The sequence below is a fragment of the Polyodon spathula genome, chromosome 36 (genome assembly GCF_017654505.1).
Source record: "Polyodon spathula isolate WHYD16114869_AA chromosome 36, ASM1765450v1, whole genome shotgun sequence".
NCBI lineage: Eukaryota > Metazoa > Chordata > Actinopteri > Acipenseriformes > Polyodontidae > Polyodon > Polyodon spathula.
Genome location: NC_054569.1, coordinates 795,128 through 804,498, shown reverse-complemented (window position 1 = coordinate 804,498; position 9,371 = coordinate 795,128). Strand labels below are relative to the sequence as shown.

Sequence of the window (9,371 nt, the reverse complement as noted above, 5' to 3'; positions counted from 1 at the left end):
GGTTTGTTTCTACAGCAGCTAGGATACTTGCTTGGGGTGCGTGATCATCGGTTTGTGGCCAGCCTGATTGCTGTAAGCCTGGAGATTTCCAGTTAGAACCCAGTAAATATTTATTCCAAATCCCAAATCACCAGTCACTGCTGGAATACTCAGACTGGCAGTGGTCGAATCAGGTCTCTCATGTTAACAGTTCAGTGTTGAATCAGGTCTCTCATGTTAACAGTTAGTCAGGTCTCTCATGTTAACAGTTTGTTGAATCAGGTCTCTCATGTTAACAGTTCAGTGTTGAATCAGGTCTCTCATGTTAACAGTTCAGTGTTGAATCAGGTCTCTCATGTTAACAGTTCAGTGTTGAATCAGGTCTCTCATGTTAACAGTTCAGTGTTGAATCAGGTCTCTCATGTTAACAGTTCAGTGTTGAATCAGGTCTCTCATGTTAACAGTTCAGTGTTGAATCAGGTCTCTCATGTTAACAGTTCAGTGTTGAATCAGGTCTCTCATGTTAACAGTTCAGTGTTGAATCAGGTCTCTCATGTTAACAGTTCAGTGTTGAATCAGGTCTCTCATGTTAACAGAAATCAGGTCTCTCATGTTAACAGTCAGTGTTGAATCAGGTCTCTCATGTTAACAGTTCAGTGTTGAATCAGGTCTCTCATGTTAACAGCTCAGTGTTGAATCAGGTCTCTCATGTTAACAGTTCAGTGTTGAATCAGGTCTCTCATGTTAACAGCTCAGTGTTGAATCAGGTCTCTCATGTTAACAGCTCAGTGTTGAATCAGGTCTCTCATGTTAACAGTTCAGTGTTGAATCAGGTCTCTCATGTTAACAGTTCAGTGTTGAATCAGGTCTCTCATGTTAACAGTTCAGTGTTGAATCAGGTCTCTCATGTTAACAGTTCAGTGTTGAATCAGGTCTCTCATGTTAACAGTTCAGTGTTGAATCAGGTCTCTCATGTTAACAGTTCAGTGTTGAATCAGGTCTCTCATGTTAACAGAAATCAGGTCTCTCATGTTAACAGCTCAGTGTTGAATCAGGTCTCTCATGTTAACAGTTCAGTGTTGAATCAGGTCTCTCATGTTACAGTTCAGTGTTGAATCAGGTCTCTCATGTTAACAGTTCAGTGTTGAATCAGATCTCTCATGTTAACAGTTCAATCAGGTCAGTTCAGTGTTGAATCAGGTCTCTCATCGCTGGTTCTCCGGAACATGGCCCCACTGCAGCTGGAATTATATTCCCATTTTCCTGTATTCCCGTATCCGTGTATTCCGTATTCCCAGCGCGAGTTTAAACCCCCGCCTCTTTCTGAACTGCAGGTCCTCTGGTGCACAGGGTCAAGGCAATTATTTCTTTTTAGGGACTGAACCACTTAAGGGAACACTGTGGACTGCCTCAGACCTAATGCCTTGGCCTCTCACCCCTCGAAGCCCGGGCTGCAGCAGGCTGGCAGAACAAAGGCAATGTGAAAGCCTTTAAAGGCGATTATGATTACTATTATTATGTGGTTAATGCCGGTCTGCAAGGGGGCGGAACAACATTGAGAGAGTGGGCAATTGAAAAGGGGAAATGCCTCAGCCTTGTGATTGAGAGCCTGTGTGTCAGTGTGTGTGTGTGTGTGTGTGTCTCTGTCTGAGTGTGTGTTTGTCTGTGTTTGTGTACGTCTTTGTCTGTGTTTCTGTTAGTGTGTGAATGTATAGCTTACACTGTGCTAACCAATGAAGGTAACTGCTTGAAAAAGATGTGTTATGCCGACCAGAACCACATAACTTCATTTTGCCAACTTAGAAGTTGCTTTTAGAGAGAACATTTAATGCAGAAACGTTTATTTCAGCCCCACGCTTCCTGACTACTGGAGTTTCGAATAGCAGCGTGCAGGTAATGTGAGCACAACGCTCTCGCTGCACATTCCTGTGCGTCTGTGTGTGAGAGAGAGGAGGAATGAGAGAGGAGTGAGTGTTGTGGATTTTATTTACTACTTGATAAAGATTTCAGTCCCAACATTAATCAAAGGTTACTCAACTGATCTTCCCCTGAGGACGGAGATCCTAAACCATGCCAAAGAACACAAATTAAAGACATCTAAAAACACGGGGGGGGGCAGTGAGGAGGGAACGATCAGTTTGGAGCAAATGCTAAAAAAAAAAAAAAAAACTAAAACTAATGACCCCCAGATAGAGAAAACGAGAAGGGAAAAAAATAACCCCCCCCCCCCCCCCCCCAATTCCCTTAGCATTCCAAAAACACCTGCAGATGCTTAAGCCTTTGGCAGGAGCGGAAAAAACGACCCATTTCTGCTGCCTGCCTGCCATGTTTGTTCACAAAAGGAAGTAAGTTTGGTTTCAATTAGAGGGCTTGCCGAGCACTGAGCTCATCGTAGCTCAGCTTCATGATGGGTTTTTTCTGATGATGGGGGAGGGGGGAGATTTACCCTCCTGACACTGAGCTCTGTTGCTCCTCAAAGTGGTGAGTCAGGAGTCTACATGGAAGGGAACACTTACTTCTCTTTAAAAGACACAGTGGTTTATTGAAATTTAATTTATTTTTCTTTGTCTTTTTTTTTCCTGCGTAAACCTGTTGGAATTCTTTCATGTGAATGTATTTACCATTATTTTTAAATTATTAGTGCAGCTGCACAGTAGGAAATTTGTGTTGCATACTGGATGCTCAGATGCTTTTGATTAACCACTGAGCTCCTCAAACCCACTGCCTTCCACACTGCAGCCCAGCGCTTTCTTTATCTAACCACTGAGCTCCTCAAACCCACTGCCTTCCACACTGCAGCCCAGCGCTTTCTTTATCTAACCACTGAGCTCCTCAAACCCACTGCCCTCCACACTGCAGCCCAGCGCTTTCTTTATCTAACCACTGAGCTCCTCAAACCCACTGCCTTCCACACTTCAGCCCAGTGATTTAATTAAGCACAGAGCTACATCTTGTGGAGGGTGTTGTTTTGGCATTGCTTCCTTTCCCATGATTCCTCTGGGCTGTCTCTCTCTCTCTTGCACCTGTTTCCCAGCTGTTGGCTGCTGTCGTTTAGCTTCTTGTGAAAATTCCCAGCAAATTATTTTAACAAAACAAAAAAGAAAATCCCAACATCTGCAGAGGAGTTTAAGCAGGCCGTTAAGTTCACTGCAACTGAAGAGTTAGGGATGGGGTTAGGGATGGGGTTAGGAATAGGGTTAGGGATGGGGTTAGGAATAGGTTAGGAATAAGGTTAGGGATGGGGTTAGGGTTAGGGTTAGGGTTAGGAATAGGGTTAGGGATGGGGTTGGGGTTGGGGTTAGAGTTAGGAATGGGGTTGGGGTTAAAGTTAGTGATGGGGTTAGGGATGGGGTTTGGCTTGGGGTTAGCGTTAAGGATGGGGTTAGGGATAGGGTTGGGGTTAGAGTTAGCGATGAGGTTAGGGATGCGGTTGGGGTTGGGGTTAGAGTTAGCAATGGGGTTAGGGATGAGGTTGGGTTTAGAGTTAGTGATGGGGTTGGGGTTGGGGTTGGGGTTGGGGTTAGAGTTAGGGATGGGGTTAGGGATGGGGTTGGGGTTAGGGTTAGGGTTAGGGATGGGGTTAGGGATGGGGTTGGGGTTAGAGTTAGCGATGGGGTTGGGGTTGGGGTTAGAGTTAGGGTTGGGGTTGGGGTTGGGGTTGGGGTTGGGTTAGGGTTAGGGTTAGGGTTAGGGATGGGGTTGGGGTTAGGGTTAGCGATTGGGGTTGGGGTTAGAGTTAGGGATGGAGTTAGCGATGGGGTTGGGGTTGGGGTTAGAGTTAGGGATTGGGTTAGGGATGGGGATGGGATTGGGGTTTGGGTTGGGGTTAGAGTTAGGGATTGGGTTAGGGATGGGGATGGGGTTGGGGTTGGGGTTGGGGGTTTTTCCTCAATCATACTGTAAAGAATGTCTAAAGCTAAGTAAACTGGTTCTGTATTGGGGATCTTCTGATCCCTGGAACATCTGAGCAATTCCTTTTAACACGCCTGTTATCAGCATATCAACATATCATATGTGTTACTTTCCCTAGTGCCCTCATCTATACCACCAAACAGCAATCAGTATATATTTGATTTGATCTCCTGGATGAGCCGCACCAGGACGCTCTTGAAACCAGAGCACAGCCCCTCTTAGCAGCACTGACCACAGTCAATGTGCACAGTGATTTCAGGTGTTTCCTCAGGTTTGTTCCCATGGTTCCACTATGCATTTATCAGTTTACCATGTTTTTATTTTCAATATGATTTACCATACCCCTGTGGGCTTTACGATTCTTTCACTGTGCTGTATCGCACTTTGCTATGCTAGTGTTCCTAAGTGAAGCGTTTATAAGGGGCTGCACTGATCCTTTCCAGAAGCTTTGAAATAAAGAAATGTGTTGAAGTCGCTGCTGTTTGGGGACTCATGTGTGCCGCAGAAAGGCATCTGAACTTTAGCTTTCTTTTTTTTTCAGGGATGAAAGGACAGGAGGAGCATTAAAGATCTGAGCTAGCCGACGGTGCCCTTATTGAACCAGGTTAAGAGTTTCACTCATGAAGTCAGGAAGAGATTTGCCTTTAATTGCAGACAGGTGTTTACCAGCGATAAGATGCCCTGAGTGATCTGAGATAATGAGAGGGGAGAGGGGAGAGAGGAGAGAATGGGGAGAGGGGAGAGAGGAGAGGGAGGGAGAAGCGAGAAAGGGGAGAGGTGTGAGAGGAAGGAGGAGAAGGAGGGAGAAGAGAGAAGGGGGAGTGGTGAGAGAGGAGAGAGGAGGGGGAGGGAGAAGAGCAAAGGGTGAGAGGGGAGCAAGGAGAAGGAAGGAGAAGAGAGAGGAGAGGGGAGAGGGAGGGAGAAAGGAGAAGGGGGAGGTAGAAGAGAGAAGGGGAGAGGGTAGATGGTAAAAGGAGAAGGACAGAGAAGAGAAAAGGGTGAGAGGGGAGAGAGGAGAGAGAGGTGAGAGAGGAGAGGGAGAAGGGAGAGAGGAGAAAGGAGAGGGAGAAGAGAGAAGGGGGAGAGGTGAGATTGGAGGAGTAGAGAGAAGGGGAGAGGGGAGAGGAAGGGAGAAGAGAGAACAGGAGAGGGGAGAGAGGAGAGGGAGAGAGAGGAGAGAGAGGAGAGGGGAGAAAGGAGAGGGAGGGAGAAGAGAGAAGGGGAAAGGGGAAAGAGGAGAGAGGAGAGGGAGTGAGAGGAAAGAGGGAGAAGAGAGAAGGGGAGAGACAAGATCTACAAGAGTAGAGATACCCTCGATCCACACAACTACAGAGGCGTCTGTGAGGGGATTACCCTCAGCAAACTATTCTGTAGTATTTTAAACCAAAGAATATCCCAATATCTGATGACTCAAAACACCGTAAACAAGATCCAGATTGGATTCCTTCCCTAACACCACACCACTGACCACATCTTTACTTTACAGACACTCATAAACAAACATGCAAACAACATCAACAAAGGCAAAATAGTTGCTTGCTTCATCGATTTAAAATAAGCATTTGGCTGTGTTTGGCACCCTGGAATATATCTCAGATTGCTACAAGCAGAAATTGGTTGAAAGATTTATGGCACAATTAAATCCATGTATTCAGAGACAGCGTGCAAAGCAAAAATAGACAGCAAACAAACAGGCTCCTTTAGCAGGAGAGAGGAGTGCGACAGGGCTGCAGCCTCAGCCCAACTCACTTCAGCGTTTCTATCAGTGATCTGCCTGGTCTGTTAGAGCAAGCGCCCCCCTCACAGTGAAGAGTGACTTAGTCATCCTATTCCATACACAGGAGGCTCTGCAGCACAGCCTGGCACTGCTGGAGACATACTCTGCAACACGAGCCCTGGAGGTCAACCTGAACAAACCCAAAATCAGGATTTTCAAAAAATAACCAGAAAAAACATTAAATTCTTCTTCAATAACAAAGAAATAGACCACAGCTTCTCGCACAACTACCTAGGACTCGCATGAAGTGCGTCAGACAGCTTTAAACTGGCAATCAAAACACTAAAAGAGAAAGCTCACAGAGTGTACTACACTATTATAAAGCAATTAACCCCCCAACCAAATTATTACAGAAGCTGTTTGACAACATCATACAGACAACTCTCCTCTATGGGAGCCCTACCCTGAGTACAGAATCCACACAGTGGAACATAACTCCCACAGAAACCACACACCTGCGCTCCTGCACTGACACAGAGAAGCCCCCAGCAATGACTGCAGAGCAGAACGAGGGAGAGCGACTCTGCCGATCCCCATCCAGAAACCCAGTCCTGGCTCCACCTGACACAGCAGCCCAAACTCCCTCCACTTCCAAGCCCTCGAACCCTGCCTGTGCAGTGCAGCTAAACCCTCGCTGCAGTCCTGCAGCACATCCCTGTCCACACAGCAGCATCAACATCCACAATAGCCCTGACGCTGAGCCCAGCAGCCAGAGGGCACAGAGAAAAGATGTAGGGTCTGCCCTGATAGAGGAATACACCCTCTACTGGAGAGAGCAGGTTAAAAGCTCAAATAAACTTCACCTCTATAGCTCCCTCAACAGAGAATACACCCTGGCTTAATATTTATCCTCAACAAAAACACCTATTAACAAAACATAGGCTCAGTGATCACAAGCTAGCCAAGAAAGAGATAGGTACAGAGCACAGCGGAAACCTAGGGAAGCCTGAATCTGTGCCCAGTGCAGCAGTGGAGAGATTGAGACTGAGACCCCCTTCATCCTCCACTGTGAGAGATACAGCGAGCTGAGAGAGAGAGATACTGCCTCAGACTGGCAGATCATAGAGAGGCTTTCCTGCTCCAGAGCCCAGAGGAGAAACTGCAGGTTCTCCTGGGAGAAAAGAGAGAGGAGCAAATAATAATTGCAGAATTGAACTCTTCTAAGGGCAGATACAAAAGCGTTTAGCAAGAAGAGGCCTTTAACTTGCAAGGGCTTTCTCAATTAAAAAACACACACAGTGCTACAAAGTGCTGCAAGTCTTCTGATTGGGGTGACCAGAGGTTCCATTAGTCCATAATGGGGTAACTGGAGTACTGGTCTCTTCCCTCAATCACACACGGCAGCGCCAATAAGAAACACCCACAACTGTCCAGTCAGTTTCCCTGGAGCATCTAAGATTTCAACAGCTCTTTTTCCCCCTTGTCTCCCCCCTCTCCCGACTCTCTCAACTCCCCGTTATCTGGGAAGGGGCAGGTTCCATAGACTTCAGCCCTGATAAATATCATATTTGTTACAGTGCTAATTAAATATAATCCCGGGGGGCTGAAAGCACAACCCTGCCTTTGTGGTCTTGATCTCCACGCGGCTTCATATCTGAATAGAGTCATAAACACTTTGCATATCTGCATGTCAACAGCTCCCGCAGCTGTCAGAGAGGCTGGGAGGCACAGGGGCTTGTGGATGCATAATGGGAGAGAGAGAGGGTGAGATGAGGGGGAGAGGGGAGAGCGAGGGGAGGGAGAAAAAGTACGAGAGAGGATGACTCTGCACACTCATTCTGCATTTCTCATTTGTTACCCTTCTTTTAGTAAAAGTTTTACCAACTTTTTACCAATTTTTAACTGTTTTTTTTTTAAACTTTTTTTTGTACTTATTTTACAGAGTAAATTCCAATGTTTTGCATAGATTTTTACCAAAGTTTTAGTATGTTTTTTGCAAAAGTTTCATCAGGCTTATAAACATTTTTTGCCATGCTTTCGCCACAACAGGGGAGGAGGGAAATGGGAGATGGGAGATGGGAGATGGGAGAAGGGAGTAGGAAAGGGGGAGGCAGAAAGGGAAGGAGGGAGGGGGGAAGAGGGAGATGGGGGGTTCAGAGAGGAGGGGGTGTAAGAGTGTTGATGGAGAGGAGGGAGCTGGGGAGATGGGAGAGGGGGAGAGTATTAAGGGAGAGGGGAGGAGATGGGGAGAGGGGAGAGGGGGAGAGTATTGAGGGAGAGGGGAGGAGGGAGATGGAGAGAGGGGAGAGTGTTAACGGAGAGGGGAGGAGATGGGGAGAGGGGAGAGGGGGAGAGTGTTGAGGGAGAGGGGAGGAGATCGGGAGAGGGGAGAGGGGGACAGTGTTAAGGGAGAGGGGAGGAGATCGGGAGAGGGGAGAGGGGGAGAATGTTGAGGGAGAGGGGAGGGAGATGGGGAGAGGGGAGAGGGGGAGAGTGTTGAGGGAGAGGGGAGGAGGGAGATGGGGAGAGGGGGAGAGTGTTAAGGGAGAGGGGAGGAGATGGGGAGAGGGGAGAGGGGGAGAGTGTTAAGGGAGAGGGAAGGAGATCGGGAGAGAGGAGAGGGGGAGAATGTTGAGGGAGGGGAGAGGGGGAGAATGTTGAGGGAGAGGGGAGGAGATGGGGAGAGGGGAGAGAGGGAGAGTGTTAAGGGAGAGGGGAGGAGATGAGGAGAGGGGAGAGGGGGACAGTGTTAAGGGAGAGGGGAGGAGATCGGGAGAGGGGAGAGGGGGAGAATGTTGAGGGAGAGGGGAGGAGATGGGGAGAGGGGAGAGGGGGAGAGTGTTGAGGGAGAGGGGAGGAGATCGGGAGAGGGGAGAGCGGGAGAGTGTTGAGGGAGAGGAGAGGAGGGAGATCGGGAGAGGGGAGAGGGGGAGAGTGTTGAGGGAGAGGGGAGAGGGGGAGAGTGTTGAGGGAGAGGGGAGGAGATCGGGAGAGGGGAGAGGGGGATAGTGTTGATGGAGAGGGGAGGAGGGAGATGGTGCAGGGGGAAGTGAGGAAGCTCGTCTGGCAGTGTGTGCTGTGGCTCTTATCCCTGATCCTCCAGGGATGAAAGGAAGCAGAGGGCAATCGTCAGCCCAGAGGTCCTCCCATGAATTTCTGATCAATGGGCCAAAGCAAACGGGATCCCCCCCCCCCCCCCCCCCCACACCAAAGCCGGCGCATCTCCGAATGTCAGCGATGTTGGTTTAGCCATTGTGCACGGCTGGCTGCCCCTGAAAGACAGATCTGTACCCAGGCCAGGGACTCACAATGGACTCCTTTCTACTGCTTAACTTGTTCTCAGAGCTTCCCTTCAGAAAGGGAACTCTCTCTCTCTCTCATTAACTCTCTCTCTCTCTCTCTCTCCCTCTCATTAACTCTCTCTCTAACTCGCTACCTCTCTCTTTCTCTCTCTTTTTGCTCTATCCCACTCTGTCCTCTCTCTCCCTCTCTCTGCCCCTCTTCTCTGTTATTCTCTTCCTCTTACTCCCTCTTCTCTCTCTCACTTACTCCTGTGGCCCAGTTGCAACTGTGGGACTGGGAGGGAGGGAGGCAGTGTGGGCTAGTGGTTAGAGATGAGGGACTGGGAGGGAGGGCAGTCTAGTGGTTCTCAAGTTAAGGTCTACTCTTCTCTCCTCAAACTCTCACTCTCCTACCCCAGTTAACGGGGGATCGGGAGAGGAGGGGCTGGATACAGAGTGGGCTATAGTCACCAGAGATGGGA

The 9,371-nt window shown here is 48.5% G+C and overlaps 1 long non-coding RNA gene across 1 annotated transcript; it reads left to right on the top strand.

Moving 5' to 3' along the window:
- Window positions 1-248: 248 nt before the first annotated feature.
- Window positions 249-1,144, top strand: LOC121303924. Its single transcript, XR_005947891.1, has 3 exons — window positions 249-558; window positions 615-977; window positions 1,035-1,144. It is a non-coding gene; the product is annotated as an uncharacterized LOC121303924 (long non-coding RNA).
- The last annotated feature ends 8,227 nt before the right edge of the window (window positions 1,145-9,371 follow it).